Source organism: Somniosus microcephalus, unplaced genomic scaffold (assembly GCF_052327205.1).
Source record: "Somniosus microcephalus isolate GS21.2 unplaced genomic scaffold, FLI_Smic_1.0 scaffold1601, whole genome shotgun sequence".
NCBI classification, from domain to species: domain Eukaryota; kingdom Metazoa; phylum Chordata; class Chondrichthyes; order Squaliformes; family Somniosidae; genus Somniosus; species Somniosus microcephalus.
Genome location: NW_028226788.1, coordinates 4,167 through 25,333, shown reverse-complemented (window position 1 = coordinate 25,333; position 21,167 = coordinate 4,167). Strand labels below are relative to the sequence as shown.

The 21,167-nt window shown below is 46.5% G+C and overlaps 8 non-coding genes across 8 annotated transcripts; all 8 read left to right on the top strand.

The window, feature by feature from the left end:
• Positions 1-808: 808 nt before the first annotated feature.
• LOC147080445 (5S ribosomal RNA) lies at positions 809-927 on the top strand. Its single transcript, XR_015077317.1, has one exon. It is a non-coding gene; the product is annotated as a 5S ribosomal RNA (ribosomal RNA).
• A 2,431-nt stretch (positions 928-3,358) lies between these two features.
• Positions 3,359-3,477, top strand: LOC147080444 (5S ribosomal RNA). The gene has a single exon (XR_015077319.1). It is a non-coding gene; the product is annotated as a 5S ribosomal RNA (ribosomal RNA).
• A 2,427-nt stretch (positions 3,478-5,904) lies between these two features.
• Positions 5,905-6,023, top strand: LOC147080443 (5S ribosomal RNA). The gene has a single exon (XR_015077324.1). It is a non-coding gene; the product is annotated as a 5S ribosomal RNA (ribosomal RNA).
• A 2,427-nt stretch (positions 6,024-8,450) lies between these two features.
• LOC147080442 (5S ribosomal RNA) lies at positions 8,451-8,569 on the top strand. The gene has a single exon (XR_015077323.1). It is a non-coding gene; the product is annotated as a 5S ribosomal RNA (ribosomal RNA).
• A 2,427-nt stretch (positions 8,570-10,996) lies between these two features.
• Positions 10,997-11,115, top strand: LOC147080441 (5S ribosomal RNA). Its single transcript, XR_015077318.1, has one exon. It is a non-coding gene; the product is annotated as a 5S ribosomal RNA (ribosomal RNA).
• Positions 11,116-13,542: 2,427 nt separating this feature from the next.
• LOC147080440 (5S ribosomal RNA) lies at positions 13,543-13,661 on the top strand. The gene has a single exon (XR_015077322.1). It is a non-coding gene; the product is annotated as a 5S ribosomal RNA (ribosomal RNA).
• A 2,435-nt stretch (positions 13,662-16,096) lies between these two features.
• Positions 16,097-16,215, top strand: LOC147080439 (5S ribosomal RNA). Its single transcript, XR_015077321.1, has one exon. It is a non-coding gene; the product is annotated as a 5S ribosomal RNA (ribosomal RNA).
• Positions 16,216-18,644: 2,429 nt separating this feature from the next.
• LOC147080438 (5S ribosomal RNA) lies at positions 18,645-18,763 on the top strand. The gene has a single exon (XR_015077316.1). It is a non-coding gene; the product is annotated as a 5S ribosomal RNA (ribosomal RNA).
• Positions 18,764-21,167: the final 2,404 nt, after the last annotated feature.

The following is a 21,167-nucleotide window of genomic DNA, read 5'->3' as shown; positions in this document are numbered from 1 at the left end:
ACAAAAACACCCTTCGACCATTACCCTTTGTTTCCTGCCTCTGAGCCAATTTTGGATCCAACTTGCCACTTTGCCTTGGATCCCATGGGCTTTTACTTTCGTGACCAATCTGGCATGCGGGACCTTATCAAAAGCCTTGCTAAAATCCATATAGACTACATCAAAGGCACTACCCTCATCGACCCTCCTTGTTACCTCCTCGAAAAATTGAATTGCGTTAGTCAGACACGACCTTCCGTTAAGAAATCCATGCTGACTGTCCCTGATTAATCCGTGTCTTTCTAAATGAAGATTTCTCCTGTCCCTCAGAACTTTTTCCAATAATTTTCCCACCACCGAGGTTAGGCTGACTGGCCTGTAATTATGCGGTCTATCCCTCTCTCCCTTTTGAAAGAACGGTAGCACGTTAGCAGTCCTCCAGTGGTCGGGCACCACACCTGTAGCCAGAGAGGATTGTAAAATGATGGTGAGAGCCTGTGCTATTTGGTGTCTTACTTCTCTTAAGAGTGTGGGATAGATTTGATGCGGGCCTGGGTATTTGTCCAGTTTGAAAGATGCTACAGCCCTTAAGACTTGGTGTTTGAGCATGTTTATTTGATGTAATATTTGAATAGAAGGCAATGAAGGGTTGGGCTTGTAGTTTGTTTGTGTGGGAGGCAGAGCAGCAAGAAGAGGTGGAGGGGGGGTGGGGGGTTGCGGGAGGAGTAAAATTTGTAAATGTAAATTGAGTGTTGAATACTTGTATGAATGCGTAGAAGAGAAAAAAATGGGCGACAGCTTTAAGTAAAGAGAAAGCCAGCTAGCATATGCCTACGGCCATACTAGTCTGAATGTGCCCGATCTCGTCTGATCTCGGAAGCTAAGCAGAGTCAGGCCTGGTTAGTACTTGGATGGGAGACCGCCTGGGAATACCAGGTGCAGTAGGCTTTTGCTGCCGCCACAGGCTGCTCAACGTTTTGCACACACACGCGCACACACTGCTCTTAATCAATCAACATCCTTTTTGCTGCTCTCTCTCTCTCTCTCTCTCTGTCTCTCTCTCTCGCTTTCCTTTGACCATTTCTTCGCTGCACATTCTCCTGCTGCTACACAAATGCAAGGGGCTCCAGACACAGGGCCGAAATAAGCAGAAGAAGAAAATAAGATAGCCAAAATACACACACTGGCGGAGGGCCACCAGGACACAGCAGCAGAGAGGAGAGACAAGGTGCATAGAAAACTCGGAGGGACAAACAGCAACAGAACAAAGAAGAATGTCGAAAGAGCAGCAGTTAAATTCAGGAAAAAAGCAAAGCCAACTAGCATGCTGTTGAAATGCATGTGTGTTAATGCGAGGAGCGTTACAAATAAGATTGACGAGTTGCAGGCGCAAGTTGCCACATGGGGTTATGCAATAGTAGCTATAACGGAGACCTGGCTTCAAAATGGGCGGAATTGGAAACTAAACAATCCTGGCTACAATGTAATAACATTTGTAGAAGTCGTGTGGGCAGATGTCACATGATCAGGCAGAATCATAGAAATTTACAGCACAGAAGGAGGCCATTCGGCCCATCTTGTCCGTGCCAGCCGACAAAGAGCAATCCACCCAAATCCCACTTTACAGCACTTGGTCCGTAGCCTTGTAGGTTACGGCAGTTCAAGTGCATATCCAAGTACTTTTTAAACGTGATGAGGGTTTCTGCCTCTACCACCCTTTCAGGCAGTGCATTCCAGACCCCCACCATTCACTGGGTGAAAAAATGTCTCCTCAAATTCCCTGTAAACCTCCTACCAATTACTTGAAATCTATTATTGACCCTTCTGCTAAGGGAAATAGGTCCTTCCTATCCACTCTATCTCGGCCCCTCATAATTTTACACACCTCAATTAGGTCTCGCCTCAGCCTCCTGTGTTCCAAAGAAAACAACCCCAGCCTATCCAATCTTTCCTCATAACTAAAATTCCCCAGCCCAGGCAACATCCTCGGAAATCTCCTCTGCACCTTCTCTAGTGCAATCGCATCCTTCTTGTAATGTGGTGACCAGAACTGCACGCGGCACTCTAGCTGCGGCCTAACTAGTGTTTTATACAGTTGAAGCATAACCTCCCCGCTCTTATATTCTACGCCTCGGCTAATAAAGGCAAGTATCCCGTATGCCTGCTTAACCACTTTATCTACCTGTCCTGCTACCTTCAGGGATCTGTGGACATGCACTCCAAGGTCCCGCTGATCCTCTGCATTTCTCAGTGTCCTACCATTTATTGTGTATTCCAACTGAATTCCATTTGCCACTGTTCTGCCCACTAGACGAGTCCATTGATATCTTCCTGCAGTCTACAGCATTCTGTTTCATTATTAACCACACGGCCAATTTTTGTATCATCTGCAAACTTCTTAATCATACTTCCTACATTCAAATCCAAATCATTGATATATACCAGAAAAAGCAAAGGGCCCAGTACTGAGTCGGTGCAGGCTCGATGGGCCGAAATGGCCTCTATCTGCACTGTGGGGTTTCTGTGATTCTCTGAGCCCTGCGGAACCCCACTGGAAACAGCCTTCCGGTCACAAAAACACCCTTCGACCATTACCCTTTGTTTCCTGCCTCTGAGCCAATTTTGGATCCAACTTGCCACTTTGCCTTGGATCCCATGGGCTTTTACTTTCGTGACCAATCTGGCATGCGGGACCTTATCAAAAGCCTTGCTAAAATCCATATAGACTACATCAAAGGCACTACCCTCATCGACCCTCCTTGTTACCTCCTCGAAAAATTGAATTGCGTTAGTCAGACACGACCTTCCGTTAAGAAATCCATGCTGACTGTCCCTGATTAATCCGTGTCTTTCTAAATGAAGATTTCTCCTGTCCCTCAGAACTTTTTCCAATAATTTTCCCACCACCGAGGTTAGGCTGACTGGCCTGTAATTATGCGGTCTATCCCTCTCTCCCTTTTGAAAGAACGGTAGCACGTTAGCAGTCCTCCAGTGGTCGGGCACCACACCTGTAGCCAGAGAGGATTGTAAAATGATGGTGAGAGCCTGTGCTATTTGGTGTCTTACTTCTCTTAAGAGTGTGGGATAGATTTGATGCGGGCCTGGGTATTTGTCCAGTTTGAAAGATGCTACAGCCCTTAAGACTTGGTGTTTGAGCATGTTTATTTGATGTAATATTTGAATAGAAGGCAATGAAGGGTTGGGCTTGTAGTTTGTTTGTGTGGGAGGCAGAGCAGCAAGAAGAGGTGGAGGGGGGGTGGGGGGTTGCGGGAGGAGTAAAATTTGTAAATGTAAATTGAGTGTTGAATACTTGTATGAATGCGTAGAAGAGAAAAAAATGGGCGACAGCTTTAAGTAAAGAGAAAGCCAGCTAGCATATGCCTACGGCCATACTAGTCTGAATGTGCCCGATCTCGTCTGATCTCGGAAGCTAAGCAGAGTCAGGCCTGGTTAGTACTTGGATGGGAGACCGCCTGGGAATACCGGGTGCAGTAGGCTTTTGCTGCCGCCACAGGCTGCTCAACGTTTTGCACACACACGCGCACACACTGCTCTTAATCAATCAACATCCTTTTTGCTGCTCTCTCTCTCTCTCTCTGTCTCTCTCTCTCGCTTTCCTTTGACCATTTCTTCGCTGCACATTCTCCTGCTGCTACACAAATGCAAGGGGCTCCAGACACAGGGCCGAAATAAGCAGAAGAAGAAAATAAGATAGCCAAAATACACACACTGGCGGAGGGCCACCAGGACACAGCAGCAGAGAGGAGAGACAAGGTGCATAGAAAACTCGGAGGGACAAACAGCAACAGAACAAAGAAGAATGTCGAAAGAGCAGCAGTTAAATTCAGGAAAAAAGCAAAGCCAACTAGCATGCTGTTGAAATGCATGTGTGTTAATGCGAGGAGCGTTACAAATAAGATTGACGAGTTGCAGGCGCAAGTTGCCACATGGGGTTATGCAATAGTAGCTATAACGGAGACCTGGCTTCAAAATGGGCGGAATTGGAAACTAAACAATCCTGGCTACAATGTAATAACATTTGTAGAAGTCGTGTGGGCAGATGTCACATGATCAGGCAGAATCATAGAAATTTACAGCACAGAAGGAGGCCATTCGGCCCATCTTGTCCGTGCCAGCCGACAAAGAGCAATCCACCCAAATCCCACTTTACAGCACTTGGTCCGTAGCCTTGTAGGTTACGGCAGTTCAAGTGCATATCCAAGTACTTTTTAAACGTGATGAGGGTTTCTGCCTCTACCACCCTTTCAGGCAGTGCATTCCAGACCCCCACCATTCACTGGGTGAAAAAATGTCTCCTCAAATTCCCTGTAAACCTCCTACCAATTACTTGAAATCTATTATTGACCCTTCTGCTAAGGGAAATAGGTCCTTCCTATCCACTCTATCTCGGCCCCTCATAATTTTACACACCTCAATTAGGTCTCGCCTCAGCCTCCTGTGTTCCAAAGAAAACAACCCCAGCCTATCCAATCTTTCCTCATAACTAAAATTCCCCAGCCCAGGCAACATCCTCGGAAATCTCCTCTGCACCTTCTCTAGTGCAATCGCATCCTTCTTGTAATGTGGTGACCAGAACTGCACGCGGCACTCTAGCTGCGGCCTAACTAGTGTTTTATACAGTTGAAGCATAACCTCCCCGCTCTTATATTCTACGCCTCGGCTAATAAAGGCAAGTATCCCGTATGCCTGCTTAACCACTTTATCTACCTGTCCTGCTACCTTCAGGGATCTGTGGACATGCACTCCAAGGTCCCGCTGATCCTCTGCATTTCTCAGTGTCCTACCATTTATTGTGTATTCCAACTGAATTCCATTTGCCACTGTTCTGCCCACTAGACGAGTCCATTGATATCTTCCTGCAGTCTACAGCATTCTGTTTCATTATTAACCACACGGCCAATTTTTGTATCATCTGCAAACTTCTTAATCATACTTCCTACATTCAAATCCAAATCATTGATATATACCAGAAAAAGCAAAGGGCCCAGTACTGAGTCGGTGCAGGCTCGATGGGCCGAAATGGCCTCTATCTGCACTGTGGGGTTTCTGTGATTCTGTGAGCCCTGCGGAACCCCACTGGAAACAGCCTTCCGGTCACAAAAACACCCTTCGACCATTACCCTTTGTTTCCTGCCTCTGAGCCAATTTTGGATCCAACTTGCCACTTTGCCTTGGATCCCATGGGCTTTTACTTTCGTGACCAATCTGGCATGCGGGACCTTATCAAAAGCCTTGCTAAAATCCATATAGACTACATCAAAGGCACTACCCTCATCGACCCTCCTTGTTACCTCCTCGAAAAATTGAATTGCGTTAGTCAGACACGACCTTCCGTTAAGAAATCCATGCTGACTGTCCCTGATTAATCCGTGTCTTTCTAAATGAAGATTTCTCCTGTCCCTCAGAACTTTTTCCAATAATTTTCCCACCACCGAGGTTAGGCTGACTGGCCTGTAATTATGCGGTCTATCCCTCTCTCCCTTTTGAAAGAACGGTAGCACGTTAGCAGTCCTCCAGTGGTCGGGCACCACACCTGTAGCCAGAGAGGATTGTAAAATGATGGTGAGAGCCTGTGCTATTTGGTGTCTTACTTCTCTTAAGAGTGTGGGATAGATTTGATGCGGGCCTGGGTATTTGTCCAGTTTGAAAGATGCTACAGCCCTTAAGACTTGGTGTTTGAGCATGTTTATTTGATGTAATATTTGAATAGAAGGCAATGAAGGGTTGGGCTTGTAGTTTGTTTGTGTGGGAGGCAGAGCAGCAAGAAGAGGTGGAGGGGGGGTGGGGGGTTGCGGGAGGAGTAAAATTTGTAAATGTAAATTGAGTGTTGAATACTTGTATGAATGCGTAGAAGAGAAAAAAATGGGCGACAGCTTTAAGTAAAGAGAAAGCCAGCTAGCATATGCCTACGGCCATACTAGTCTGAATGCGCCCGATCTCGTCTGATCTCGGAAGCTAAGCAGAGTCAGGCCTGGTTAGTACTTGGATGGGAGACCGCCTGGGAATACCGGGTGCAGTAGGCTTTTGCTGCCGCCACAGGCTGCTCAACGTTTTGCACACACACGCGCACACACTGCTCTTAATCAATCAACATCCTTTTTGCTGCTCTCTCTCTCTCTCTCTGTCTCTCTCTCTCGCTTTCCTTTGACCATTTCTTCGCTGCACATTCTCCTGCTGCTACACAAATGCAAGGGGCTCCAGACACAGGGCCGAAATAAGCAGAAGAAGAAAATAAGATAGCCAAAATACACACACTGGCGGAGGGCCACCAGGACACAGCAGCAGAGAGGAGAGACAAGGTGCATAGAAAACTCGGAGGGACAAACAGCAACAGAACAAAGAAGAATGTAGAAAGAGCAGCAGTTAAATTCAGGAAAAAAGCAAAGCCAACTAGCATGCTGTTGAAATGCATGTGTGTTAATGCGAGGAGCGTTACAAATAAGATTGACGAGTTGCAGGCGCAAGTTGCCACATGGGGTTATGCAATAGTAGCTATAACGGAGACCTGGCTTCAAAATGGGCGGAATTGGAAACTAAACAATCCTGGCTACAATGTAATAACATTTGTAGAAGTCGTGTGGGCAGATGTCACATGATCAGGCAGAATCATAGAAATTTACAGCACAGAAGGAGGCCATTCGGCCCATCTTGTCCGTGCCAGCCGACAAAGAGCAATCCACCCAAATCCCACTTTACAGCACTTGGTCCGTAGCCTTGTAGGTTACGGCAGTTCAAGTGCATATCCAAGTACTTTTTAAACGTGATGAGGGTTTCTGCCTCTACCACCCTTTCAGGCAGTGCATTCCAGACCCCCACCATTCACTGGGTGAAAAAATGTCTCCTCAAATTCCCTGTAAACCTCCTACCAATTACTTGAAATCTATTATTGACCCTTCTGCTAAGGGAAATAGGTCCTTCCTATCCACTCTATCTCGGCCCCTCATAATTTTACACACCTCAATTAGGTCTCGCCTCAGCCTCCTGTGTTCCAAAGAAAACAACCCCAGCCTATCCAATCTTTCCTCATAACTAAAATTCCCCAGCCCAGGCAACATCCTCGGAAATCTCCTCTGCACCTTCTCTAGTGCAATCGCATCCTTCTTGTAATGTGGTGACCAGAACTGCACGCGGCACTCTAGCTGCGGCCTAACTAGTGTTTTATACAGTTGAAGCATAACCTCCCCGCTCTTATATTCTACGCCTCGGCTAATAAAGGCAAGTATCCCGTATGCCTGCTTAACCACTTTATCTACCTGTCCTGCTACCTTCAGGGATCTGTGGACATGCACTCCAAGGTCCCGCTGATCCTCTGCATTTCTCAGTGTCCTACCATTTATTGTGTATTCCAACTGAATTCCATTTGCCACTGTTCTGCCCACTAGACGAGTCCATTGATATCTTCCTGCAGTCTACAGCATTCTGTTTCATTATTAACCACACGGCCAATTTTTGTATCATCTGCAAACTTCTTAATCATACTTCCTACATTCAAATCCAAATCATTGATATATACCAGAAAAAGCAAAGGGCCCAGTACTGAGTCGGTGCAGGCTCGATGGGCCGAAATGGCCTCTATCTGCACTGTGGGGTTTCTGTGATTCTCTGAGCCCTGCGGAACCCCACTGGAAACAGCCTTCCGGTCACAAAAACACCCTTCGACCATTACCCTTTGTTTCCTGCCTCTGAGCCAATTTTGGATCCAACTTGCCACTTTGCCTTGGATCCCATGGGCTTTTACTTTCGTGACCAATCTGGCATGCGGGACCTTATCAAAAGCCTTGCTAAAATCCATATAGACTACATCAAAGGCACTACCCTCATCGACCCTCCTTGTTACCTCCTCGAAAAATTGAATTGCGTTAGTCAGACACGACCTTCCGTTAAGAAATCCATGCTGACTGTCCCTGATTAATCCGTGTCTTTCTAAATGAAGATTTCTCCTGTCCCTCAGAACTTTTTCCAATAATTTTCCCACCACCGAGGTTAGGCTGACTGGCCTGTAATTATGCGGTCTATCCCTCTCTCCCTTTTGAAAGAACGGTAGCACGTTAGCAGTCCTCCAGTGGTCGGGCACCACACCTGTAGCCAGAGAGGATTGTAAAATGATGGTGAGAGCCTGTGCTATTTGGTGTCTTACTTCTCTTAAGAGTGTGGGATAGATTTGATGCGGGCCTGGGTATTTGTCCAGTTTGAAAGATGCTACAGCCCTTAAGACTTGGTGTTTGAGCATGTTTATTTGATGTAATATTTGAATAGAAGGCAATGAAGGGTTGGGCTTGTAGTTTGTTTGTGTGGGAGGCAGAGCAGCAAGAAGAGGTGGAGGGGGGGTGGGGGGTTGCGGGAGGAGTAAAATTTGTAAATGTAAATTGAGTGTTGAATACTTGTATGAATGCGTAGAAGAGAAAAAAATGGGCGACAGCTTTAAGTAAAGAGAAAGCCAGCTAGCATATGCCTACGGCCATACTAGTCTGAATGCGCCCGATCTCGTCTGATCTCGGAAGCTAAGCAGAGTCAGGCCTGGTTAGTACTTGGATGGGAGACCGCCTGGGAATACCGGGTGCAGTAGGCTTTTGCTGCCGCCACAGGCTGCTCAACGTTTTGCACACACACGCGCACACACTGCTCTTAATCAATCAACATCCTTTTTGCTGCTCTCTCTCTCTCTCTCTGTCTCTCTCTCTCGCTTTCCTTTGACCATTTCTTCGCTGCACATTCTCCTGCTGCTACACAAATGCAAGGGGCTCCAGACACAGGGCCGAAATAAGCAGAAGAAGAAAATAAGATAGCCAAAATACACACACTGGCGGAGGGCCACCAGGACACAGCAGCAGAGAGGAGAGACAAGGTGCATAGAAAACTCGGAGGGACAAACAGCAACAGAACAAAGAAGAATGTAGAAAGAGCAGCAGTTAAATTCAGGAAAAAAGCAAAGCCAACTAGCATGCTGTTGAAATGCATGTGTGTTAATGCGAGGAGCGTTACAAATAAGATTGACGAGTTGCAGGCGCAAGTTGCCACATGGGGTTATGCAATAGTAGCTATAACGGAGACCTGGCTTCAAAATGGGCGGAATTGGAAACTAAACAATCCTGGCTACAATGTAATAACATTTGTAGAAGTCGTGTGGGCAGATGTCACATGATCAGGCAGAATCATAGAAATTTACAGCACAGAAGGAGGCCATTCGGCCCATCTTGTCCGTGCCAGCCGACAAAGAGCAATCCACCCAAATCCCACTTTACAGCACTTGGTCCGTAGCCTTGTAGGTTACGGCAGTTCAAGTGCATATCCAAGTACTTTTTAAACGTGATGAGGGTTTCTGCCTCTACCACCCTTTCAGGCAGTGCATTCCAGACCCCCACCATTCACTGGGTGAAAAAATGTCTCCTCAAATTCCCTGTAAACCTCCTACCAATTACTTGAAATCTATTATTGACCCTTCTGCTAAGGGAAATAGGTCCTTCCTATCCACTCTATCTCGGCCCCTCATAATTTTACACACCTCAATTAGGTCTCGCCTCAGCCTCCTGTGTTCCAAAGAAAACAACCCCAGCCTATCCAATCTTTCCTCATAACTAAAATTCCCCAGCCCAGGCAACATCCTCGGAAATCTCCTCTGCACCTTCTCTAGTGCAATCGCATCCTTCTTGTAATGTGGTGACCAGAACTGCACGCGGCACTCTAGCTGCGGCCTAACTAGTGTTTTATACAGTTGAAGCATAACCTCCCCGCTCTTATATTCTACGCCTCGGCTAATAAAGGCAAGTATCCCGTATGCCTGCTTAACCACTTTATCTACCTGTCCTGCTACCTTCAGGGATCTGTGGACATGCACTCCAAGGTCCCGCTGATCCTCTGCATTTCTCAGTGTCCTACCATTTATTGTGTATTCCAACTGAATTCCATTTGCCACTGTTCTGCCCACTAGACGAGTCCATTGATATCTTCCTGCAGTCTACAGCATTCTGTTTCATTATTAACCACACGGCCAATTTTTGTATCATCTGCAAACTTCTTAATCATACTTCCTACATTCAAATCCAAATCATTGATATATACCAGAAAAAGCAAAGGGCCCAGTACTGAGTCGGTGCAGGCTCGATGGGCCGAAATGGCCTCTATCTGCACTGTGGGGTTTCTGTGATTCTCTGAGCCCTGCGGAACCCCACTGGAAACAGCCTTCCGGTCACAAAAACACCCTTCGACCATTACCCTTTGTTTCCTGCCTCTGAGCCAATTTTGGATCCAACTTGCCACTTTGCCTTGGATCCCATGGGCTTTTACTTTCGTGACCAATCTGGCATGCGGGACCTTATCAAAAGCCTTGCTAAAATCCATATAGACTACATCAAAGGCACTACCCTCATCGACCCTCCTTGTTACCTCCTCGAAAAATTGAATTGCGTTAGTCAGACACGACCTTCCGTTAAGAAATCCATGCTGACTGTCCCTGATTAATCCGTGTCTTTCTAAATGAAGATTTCTCCTGTCCCTCAGAACTTTTTCCAATAATTTTCCCACCACCGAGGTTAGGCTGACTGGCCTGTAATTATGCGGTCTATCCCTCTCTCCCTTTTGAAAGAACGGTAGCACGTTAGCAGTCCTCCAGTGGTCGGGCACCACACCTGTAGCCAGAGAGGATTGTAAAATGATGGTGAGAGCCTGTGCTATTTGGTGTCTTACTTCTCTTAAGAGTGTGGGATAGATTTGATGCGGGCCTGGGTATTTGTCCAGTTTGAAAGATGCTACAGCCCTTAAGACTTGGTGTTTGAGCATGTTTATTTGATGTAATATTTGAATAGAAGGCAATGAAGGGTTGGGCTTGTAGTTTGTTTGTGTGGGAGGCAGAGCAGCAAGAAGAGGTGGAGGGGGGGTGGGGGGTTGCGGGAGGAGTAAAATTTGTAAATGTAAATTGAGTGTTGAATACTTGTATGAATGCGTAGAAGAGAAAAAAATGGGCGACAGCTTTAAGTAAAGAGAAAGCCAGCTAGCATATGCCTACGGCCATACTAGTCTGAATGTGCCCGATCTCGTCTGATCTCGGAAGCTAAGCAGAGTCAGGCCTGGTTAGTACTTGGATGGGAGACCGCCTGGGAATACCGGGTGCAGTAGGCTTTTGCTGCCGCCACAGGCTGCTCAACGTTTTGCACACACACGCGCACACACTGCTCTTAATCAATCAACATCCTTTTTGCTGCTCTCTCTCTCTCTCTCTGTCTCTCTCTCTCGCTTTCCTTTGACCATTTCTTCGCTGCACATTCTCCTGCTGCTACACAAATGCAAGGGGCTCCAGACACAGGGCCGAAATAAGCAGAAGAAGAAAATAAGATAGCCAAAATACACACACTGGCGGAGGGCCACCAGGACACAGCAGCAGAGAGGAGAGACAAGGTGCATAGAAAACTCGGAGGGACAAACAGCAACAGAACAAAGAAGAATGTCGAAAGAGCAGCAGTTAAATTCAGGAAAAAAGCAAAGCCAACTAGCATGCTGTTGAAATGCATGTGTGTTAATGCGAGGAGCGTTACAAATAAGATTGACGAGTTGCAGGCGCAAGTTGCCACATGGGGTTATGCAATAGTAGCTATAACGGAGACCTGGCTTCAAAATGGGCGGAATTGGAAACTAAACAATCCTGGCTACAATGTAATAACATTTGTAGAAGTCGTGTGGGCAGATGTCACATGATCAGGCAGAATCATAGAAATTTACAGCACAGAAGGAGGCCATTCGGCCCATCTTGTCCGTGCCAGCCGACAAAGAGCAATCCACCCAAATCCCACTTTACAGCACTTGGTCCGTAGCCTTGTAGGTTACGGCAGTTCAAGTGCATATCCAAGTACTTTTTAAACGTGATGAGGGTTTCTGCCTCTACCACCCTTTCAGGCAGTGCATTCCAGACCCCCACCATTCACTGGGTGAAAAAATGTCTCCTCAAATTCCCTGTAAACCTCCTACCAATTACTTGAAATCTATTATTGACCCTTCTGCTAAGGGAAATAGGTCCTTCCTATCCACTCTATCTCGGCCCCTCATAATTTTACACACCTCAATTAGGTCTCGCCTCAGCCTCCTGTGTTCCAAAGAAAACAACCCCAGCCTATCCAATCTTTCCTCATAACTAAAATTCCCCAGCCCAGGCAACATCCTCGGAAATCTCCTCTGCACCTTCTCTAGTGCAATCGCATCCTTCTTGTAATGTGGTGACCAGAACTGCACGCGGCACTCTAGCTGCGGCCTAACTAGTGTTTTATACAGTTGAAGCATAACCTCCCCGCTCTTATATTCTACGCCTCGGCTAATAAAGGCAAGTATCCCGTATGCCTGCTTAACCACTTTATCTACCTGTCCTGCTACCTTCAGGGATCTGTGGACATGCACTCCAAGGTCCCGCTGATCCTCTGCATTTCTCAGTGTCCTACCATTTATTGTGTATTCCAACTGAATTCCATTTGCCACTGTTCTGCCCACTAGACGAGTCCATTGATATCTTCCTGCAGTCTACAGCATTCTGTTTCATTATTAACCACACGGCCAATTTTTGTATCATCTGCAAACTTCTTAATCATACTTCCTACATTCAAATCCAAATCATTGATATATACCAGAAAAAGCAAAGGGCCCAGTACTGAGTCGGTGCAGGCTCGATGGGCCGAAATGGCCTCTATCTGCACTGTGGGGTTTCTGTGATTCTCTGAGCCCTGCGGAACCCCACTGGAAACAGCCTTCCGGTCACAAAAACACCCTTCGACCATTACCCTTTGTTTCCTGCCTCTGAGCCAATTTTGGATCCAACTTGCCACTTTGCCTTGGATCCCATGGGCTTTTACTTTCGTGACCAATCTGGCATGCGGGACCTTATCAAAAGCCTTGCTAAAATCCATATAGACTACATCAAAGGCACTACCCTCATCGACCCTCCTTGTTACCTCCTCGAAAAATTGAATTGCGTTAGTCAGACACGACCTTCCGTTAAGAAATCCATGCTGACTGTCCCTGATTAATCCGTGTCTTTCTAAATGAAGATTTCTCCTGTCCCTCAGAACTTTTTCCAATAATTTTCCCACCACCGAGGTTAGGCTGACTGGCCTGTAATTATGCGGTCTATCCCTCTCTCCCTTTTGAAAGAACGGTAGCACGTTAGCAGTCCTCCAGTGGTCGGGCACCACACCTGTAGCCAGAGAGGATTGTAAAATGATGGTGAGAGCCTGTGCTATTTGGTGTCTTACTTCTCTTAAGAGTGTGGGATAGATTTGATGCGGGCCTGGGTATTTGTCCAGTTTGAAAGATGCTACAGCCCTTAAGACTTGGTGTTTGAGCATGTTTATTTGATGTAATATTTGAATAGAAGGCAATGAAGGGTTGGGCTTGTAGTTTGTTTGTGTGGGAGGCAGAGCAGCAAGAAGAGGTGGAGGGGGGGTGGGGGGTTGCGGGAGGAGTAAAATTTGTAAATGTAAATTGAGTGTTGAATACTTGTATGAATGCGTAGAAGAGAAAAAAATGGGCGACAGCTTTAAGTAAAGAGAAAGCCAGCTAGCATATGCCTACGGCCATACTAGTCTGAATGCGCCCGATCTCGTCTGATCTCGGAAGCTAAGCAGAGTCAGGCCTGGTTAGTACTTGGATGGGAGACCGCCTGGGAATACCGGGTGCAGTAGGCTTTTGCTGCCGCCACAGGCTGCTCAACGTTTTGCACACACACGCGCACACACTGCTCTTAATCAATCAACATCCTTTTTGCTGCTCTCTCTCTCTCTCTCTCTCTCTCTGTCTCTCTCTCTCGCTTTCCTTTGACCATTTCTTCGCTGCACATTCTCCTGCTGCTACACAAATGCAAGGGGCTCCAGACACAGGGCCGAAATAAGCAGAAGAAGAAAATAAGATAGCCAAAATACACACACTGGCGGAGGGCCACCAGGACACAGCAGCAGAGAGGAGAGACAAGGTGCATAGAAAACTCGGAGGGACAAACAGCAACAGAACAAAGAAGAATGTAGAAAGAGCAGCAGTTAAATTCAGGAAAAAAGCAAAGCCAACTAGCATGCTGTTGAAATGCATGTGTGTTAATGCGAGGAGTGTTACAAATAAGATTGACGAGTTGCAGGCGCAAGTTGCCACATGGGGTTATGCAATAGTAGCTATAACGGAGACCTGGCTTCAAAATGGGCGGAATTGGAAACTAAACAATCCTGGCTACAATGTAATAACATTTGTAGAAGTCGTGTGGGCAGATGTCACATGATCAGGCAGAATCATAGAAATTTACAGCACAGAAGGAGGCCATTCGGCCCATCTTGTCCGTGCCAGCCGACAAAGAGCAATCCACCCAAATCCCACTTTACAGCACTTGGTCCGTAGCCTTGTAGGTTACGGCAGTTCAAGTGCATATCCAAGTACTTTTTAAACGTGATGAGGGTTTCTGCCTCTACCACCCTTTCAGGCAGTGCATTCCAGACCCCCACCATTCACTGGGTGAAAAAATGTCTCCTCAAATTCCCTGTAAACCTCCTACCAATTACTTGAAATCTATTATTGACCCTTCTGCTAAGGGAAATAGGTCCTTCCTATCCACTCTATCTCGGCCCCTCATAATTTTACACACCTCAATTAGGTCTCGCCTCAGCCTCCTGTGTTCCAAAGAAAACAACCCCAGCCTATCCAATCTTTCCTCATAACTAAAATTCCCCAGCCCAGGCAACATCCTCGGAAATCTCCTCTGCACCTTCTCTAGTGCAATCGCATCCTTCTTGTAATGTGGTGACCAGAACTGCACGCGGCACTCTAGCTGCGGCCTAACTAGTGTTTTATACAGTTGAAGCATAACCTCCCCGCTCTTATATTCTACGCCTCGGCTAATAAAGGCAAGTATCCCGTATGCCTGCTTAACCACTTTATCTACCTGTCCTGCTACCTTCAGGGATCTGTGGACATGCACTCCAAGGTCCCGCTGATCCTCTGCATTTCTCAGTGTCCTACCATTTATTGTGTATTCCAACTGAATTCCATTTGCCACTGTTCTGCCCACTAGACGAGTCCATTGATATCTTCCTGCAGTCTACAGCATTCTGTTTCATTATTAACCACACGGCCAATTTTTGTATCATCTGCAAACTTCTTAATCATACTTCCTACATTCAAATCCAAATCATTGATATATACCAGAAAAAGCAAAGGGCCCAGTACTGAGTCGGTGCAGGCTCGATGGGCCGAAATGGCCTCTATCTGCACTGTGGGGTTTCTGTGATTCTGTGAGCCCTGCGGAACCCCACTGGAAACAGCCTTCCGGTCACAAAAACACCCTTCGACCATTACCCTTTGTTTCCTGCCTCTGAGCCAATTTTGGATCCAACTTGCCACTTTGCCTTGGATCCCATGGGCTTTTACTTTCGTGACCAATCTGGCATGCGGGACCTTATCAAAAGCCTTGCTAAAATCCATATAGACTACATCAAAGGCACTACCCTCATCGACCCTCCTTGTTACCTCCTCGAAAAATTGAATTGCGTTAGTCAGACACGACCTTCCGTTAAGAAATCCATGCTGACTGTCCCTGATTAATCCGTGTCTTTCTAAATGAAGATTTCTCCTGTCCCTCAGAACTTTTTCCAATAATTTTCCCACCACCGAGGTTAGGCTGACTGGCCTGTAATTATGTGGTCTATCCCTCTCTCCCTTTTGAAAGAACGGTAGCACGTTAGCAGTCCTCCAGTGGTCGGGCACCACACCTGTAGCCAGAGAGGATTGTAAAATGATGGTGAGAGCCTGTGCTATTTGGTGTCTTACTTCTCTTAAGAGTGTGGGATAGATTTGATGCGGGCCTGGGTATTTGTCCAGTTTGAAAGATACTACAGCCCTTAAGACTTGGTGTTTGAGCATGTTTATTTGATGTAATATTTGAATAGAAGGCAATGAAGGGTTGGGCTTGTAGTTTGTTTGTGTGGGAGGCAGAGCAGCAAGAAGAGGTGGAGGGGGGGTGGGGGGTTGCGGGAGGAGTAAAATTTGTAAATGTAAATTGAGTGTTGAATACTTGTATGAATGCGTAGAAGAGAAAAAAATGGGCGACAGCTTTAAGTAAAGAGAAAGCCAGCTAGCATATGCCTACGGCCATACTAGTCTGAATGCGCCCGATCTCGTCTGATCTCGGAAGCTAAGCAGAGTCAGGCCTGGTTAGTACTTGGATGGGAGACCGCCTGGGAATACCGGGTGCAGTAGGCTTTTGCTGCCGCCACAGGCTGCTCAACGTTTTGCACACACACGCGCACACACTGCTCTTAATCAATCAACATCCTTTTTGCTGCTCTCTCTCTCTCTCTCTCTGTCTCTCTCTCTCGCTTTCCTTTGACCATTTCTTCGCTGCACATTCTCCTGCTGCTACACAAATGCAAGGGGCTCCAGACACAGGGCCGAAATAAGCAGAAGAAGAAAATAAGATAGCCAAAATACACACACTGGCGGAGGGCCACCAGGACACAGCAGCAGAGAGGAGAGACAAGGTGCATAGAAAACTCGGAGGGACAAACAGCAACAGAACAAAGAAGAATGTAGAAAGAGCAGCAGTTAAATTCAGGAAAAAAGCAAAGCCAACTAGCATGCTGTTGAAATGCATGTGTGTTAATGCGAGGAGTGTTACAAATAAGATTGACGAGTTGCAGGCGCAAGTTGCCACATGGGGTTATGCAATAGTAGCCATAACGGAGACCTGGCTTCAAAATGGGCGGAATTGGAAACTAAACAATCCTGGCTACAATGTAATAACATTTGTAGAAGTCGTGTGGGCAGATGTCACATGATCAGGCAGAATCATAGAAATTTACAGCACAGAAGGAGGCCATTCGGCCCATCTTGTCCGTGCCAGCCGACAAAGAGCAATCCACCCAAATCCCACTTTACAGCACTTGGTCCGTAGCCTTGTTGGTTACGGCAGTTCAAGTGCATATCCAAGTACTTTTTAAACGTGATGAGGGTTTCTGCCTCTACCACCCTTTCAGGCAGTGCATTCCAGACCCCCACCATTCACTGGGTGAAAAAATGTCTCCTCAAATTCCCTGTAAACCTCCTACCAATTACTTGAAATCTATTATTGACCCTTCTGCTAAGGGAAATAGGTCCTTCCTATCCACTCTATCTCGGCCCCTCATAATTTTACACACCTCAATTAGGTCTCGCCTCAGCCTCCTGTGTTCCAAAGAAAACAACCCCAGCCTATCCAATCTTTCCTCATAACTAAAATTCCCCAGCCCAGGCAACATCCTCGGAAATCTCCTCTGCACCTTCTCTAGTGCAATCGCATCCTTCTTGTAATGTGGTGACCAGAACTGCACGCGGCACTCTAGCTGCGGCCTAACTAGTGTTTTATACAGTTGAAGCATAACCTCCCCGCTCTTATATTCTACGCCTCGGCTAATAAAGGCAAGTATCCCGTATGCCTGCTTAACCACTTTATCTACCTGTCCTGCTACCTTCAGGGATCTGTGGACATGCACTCCAAGGTCCCGCTGATCCTCTGCATTTCTCAGTGTCCTACCATTTATTGTGTATTCCAACTGAATTCCATTTGCCACTGTTCTGCCCACTAGACGAGTCCATTGATATCTTCCTGCAGTCTACAGCATTCTGTTTCATTATTAACCACACGGCCAATTTTTGTATCATCTGCAAACTTCTTAATCATACTTCCTACATTCAAATCCAAATCATTGATATATACCAGAAAAAGCAAAGGGCCCAGTACTGAGTCGGTGCAGGCTCGATGGGCCGAAATGGCCTCTATCTGCACTGTGGGGTTTCTGTGATTCTGTGAGCCCTGCGGAACCCCACTGGAAACAGCCTTCCGGTCACAAAAACACCCTTCGACCATTACCCTTTGTTTCCTGCCTCTGAGCCAATTTTGGATCCAACTTGCCACTTTGCCTTGGATCCCATGGGCTTTTACTTTCGTGACCAATCTGGCATGCGGGACCTTATCAAAAGCCTTGCTAAAATCCATATAGACTACATCAAAGGCACTACCCTCATCGACCCTCCTTGTTACCTCCTCGAAAAATTGAATTGCGTTAGTCAGACACGACCTTCCGTTAAGAAATCCATGCTGACTGTCCCTGATTAATCCGTGTCTTTCTAAATGAAGATTTCTCCTGTCCCTCAGAACTTTTTCCAATAATTTTCCCACCACCGAGGTTAGGCTGACTGGCCTGTAATTATGCGGTCTATCCCTCTCTCCCTTTTGAAAGAACGGTAGCACGTTAGCAGTCCTCCAGTGGTCGGGCACCACACCTGTAGCCAGAGAGGATTGTAAAATGATGGTGAGAGCCTGTGCTATTTGGTGTCTTACTTCTCTTAAGAGTGTGGGATAGATTTGATGCGGGCCTGGGTATTTGTCCAGTTTGAAAGATGCTACAGCCCTTAAGACTTGGTGTTTGAGCATGTTTATTTGATGTAATATTTGAATAGAAGGCAATGAAGGGTTGGGCTTGTAGTTTGTTTGTGTGGGAGGCAGAGCAGCAAGAAGAGGTGGAGGGGGGGTGGGGGGTTGCGGGAGGAGTAAAATTTGTAAATGTAAATTGAGTGTTGAATACTTGTATGAATGCGTAGAAGAGAAAAAAATGGGCGACAGCTTTAAGTAAAGAGAAAGCCAGCTAGCATATGCCTACGGCCATACTAGTCTGAATGCGCCCGATCTCGTCTGATCTCGGAAGCTAAGCAGAGTCAGGCCTGGTTAGTACTTGGATGGGAGACCGCCTGGGAATACCGGGTGCAGTAGGCTTTTGCTGCCGCCACAGGCTGCTCAACGTTTTGCACACACGCGCACACACTGCTCTTAATCAATCAACATCCTTTTTGCTGCTCTCTCTCTCTCTCTCTCTCTCTCGCTTTCCTTTGACCATTTCTTCGCTGCACATTCTCCTGCTGCTACACAAATGCAAGGGGCTCCAGACACAGGGCCGAAATAAGCAGAAGAAGAAAATAAGATAGCCAAAATACACACACTGGCGGAGGGCCACCAGGACACAGCAGCAGAGAGGAGAGACAAGGTGCATAGAAAACTCGGAGGGACAAACAGCAACAGAACAAAGAAGAATGTAGAAAGAGCAGCAGTTAAATTCAGGAAAAAAGCAAAGCCAACTAGCATGCTGTTGAAATGCATGTGTGTTAATGCGAGGAGCGTTACAAATAAGATTGACGAGTTGCAGGCGCAAGTTGCCACATGGGGTTATGCAATAGTAGCCATAACGGAGACCTGGCTTCAAAATGGGCGGAATTGGAAACTAAACAATCCTGGCTACAATGTAATAACATTTGTAGAAGTCGTGTGGGCAGATGTCACATGATCAGGCAGAATCATAGAAATTTACAGCACAGAAGGAGGCCATTCGGCCCATCTTGTCCGTGCCAGCCGACAAAGAGCAATCCACCCAAATCCCACTTTACAGCACTTGGTCCGTAGCCTTGTAGGTTACGGCAGTTCAAGTGCATATCCAAGTACTTTTTAAACGTGATGAGGGTTTCTGCCTCTACCACCCTTTCAGGCAGTGCATTCCAGACCCCCACCATTCACTGGGTGAAAAAATGTCTCCTCAAATTCCCTGTAAACCTCCTACCAATTACTTGAAATCTATTATTGACCCTTCTGCTAAGGGAAATAGGTCCTTCCTATCCACTCTATCTCGGCCCCTCATAATTTTACACACCTCAATTAGGTCTCACCTCAGCCTCCTGTGTTCCAAAGAAAACAACCCCAGCCTATCCAATCTTTCCTCATAACTAAAATTCCCCAGCCCAGGCAACATCCTCGGAAATCTCCTCTGCACCTTCTCTAGTGCAATCGCATCCTTCTTGTAATGTGGTGACCAGAACTGCACGCGGCACTCTAGCTGCGGCCTAACTAGTGTTTTATACAGTTGAAGCATAACCTCCCCGCTCTTATATTCTACGCCTCGGCTAATAAAGGCAAGTATCCCGTATGCCTGCTTAACCACTTTATCTACCTGTCCTGCTACCTTCAGGGATCTGTGGACATGCACTCCAAGGTCCCGCTGATCCTCTGCATTTCTCAGTGTCCTACCATTTATTGTGTATTCCAACTGAATTCCATTTGCCACTGTTCTGCCCACTAGACGAGTCCATTGATATCTTCCTGCAGTCTACAGCATTCTGTTTCATTATTAACCACACGGCCAATTTTTGTATCATCTGCAAACTTCTTAATCATACTTCCTACATTCAAATCCAAATCATTGATATATACCAGAAAAAGCAAAGGGCCCAGTACTGAGTCGGTGCAGGCTCGATGGGCCGAAATGGCCTCTATCTGCACTGTGGGGTTTCTGTGATTCTGTGAGCCCTGCGGAACCCCACTGGAAACAGCCTTCCGGTCACAAAAACACCCTTGTTTCCTGCCTCTGAGCCAATTTTGGATCCAACTTGCCACTTTGCCTTGGATCCCATGGGCTTTTACTTTCGTGACCAATCTGGCATGCGGGACCTTATCAAAAGCCTTGCTAAAATCCATATAGACTACATCAAAGGCACTACCCTCATCGACCCTCCTTGTTACCTCCTCGAAAAATTGAATTGCATTAGTCAGACACGACCTTCCGTTAAGAAATCCATGCTGACTGTCCCTGATTAATCCGTGTCTTTCTAAATGAAGATTTCTCCTGTCCCTCAGAACTTTTTCCAATAATTTTCCCACCACCGAGGTTAGGCTGACTGGCCTGTAATTATGCGGTCTATCCCTCTCTCCCTTTTGAAAGAACGGTAGCACGTTAGCAGTCCTCCAGTGGTCGGGCACCACACCTGTAGCCAGAGAGGATTGTAAAATGATGGTGAGAGCCTGTGCTATTTGGTGTCTTACTTCTCTTAAGAGTGTGGGATAGATTTGATGCGGGCCTGGGTATTTGTCCAGTTTGAAAGATGCTACAGCCCTTAAGACTTGGTGTTTGAGCATGTTTATTTGATGTAATATTTGAATAGAAGGCAATGAAGGGTTGGGCTTGTAGTTTGTTTGTGTGGGAGGCAGAGCAGCAAGAAGAGGTGGAGGGGGGGTGGGGGGTTGCGGGAGGAGTAAAATTTGTAAATGTAAATTGAGTGTTGAATACTTGTATGAATGCGTAGAAGAGAAAAAAATGGGCGACAGCTTTAAGTAAAGAGAAAGCCAGCTAGCATAT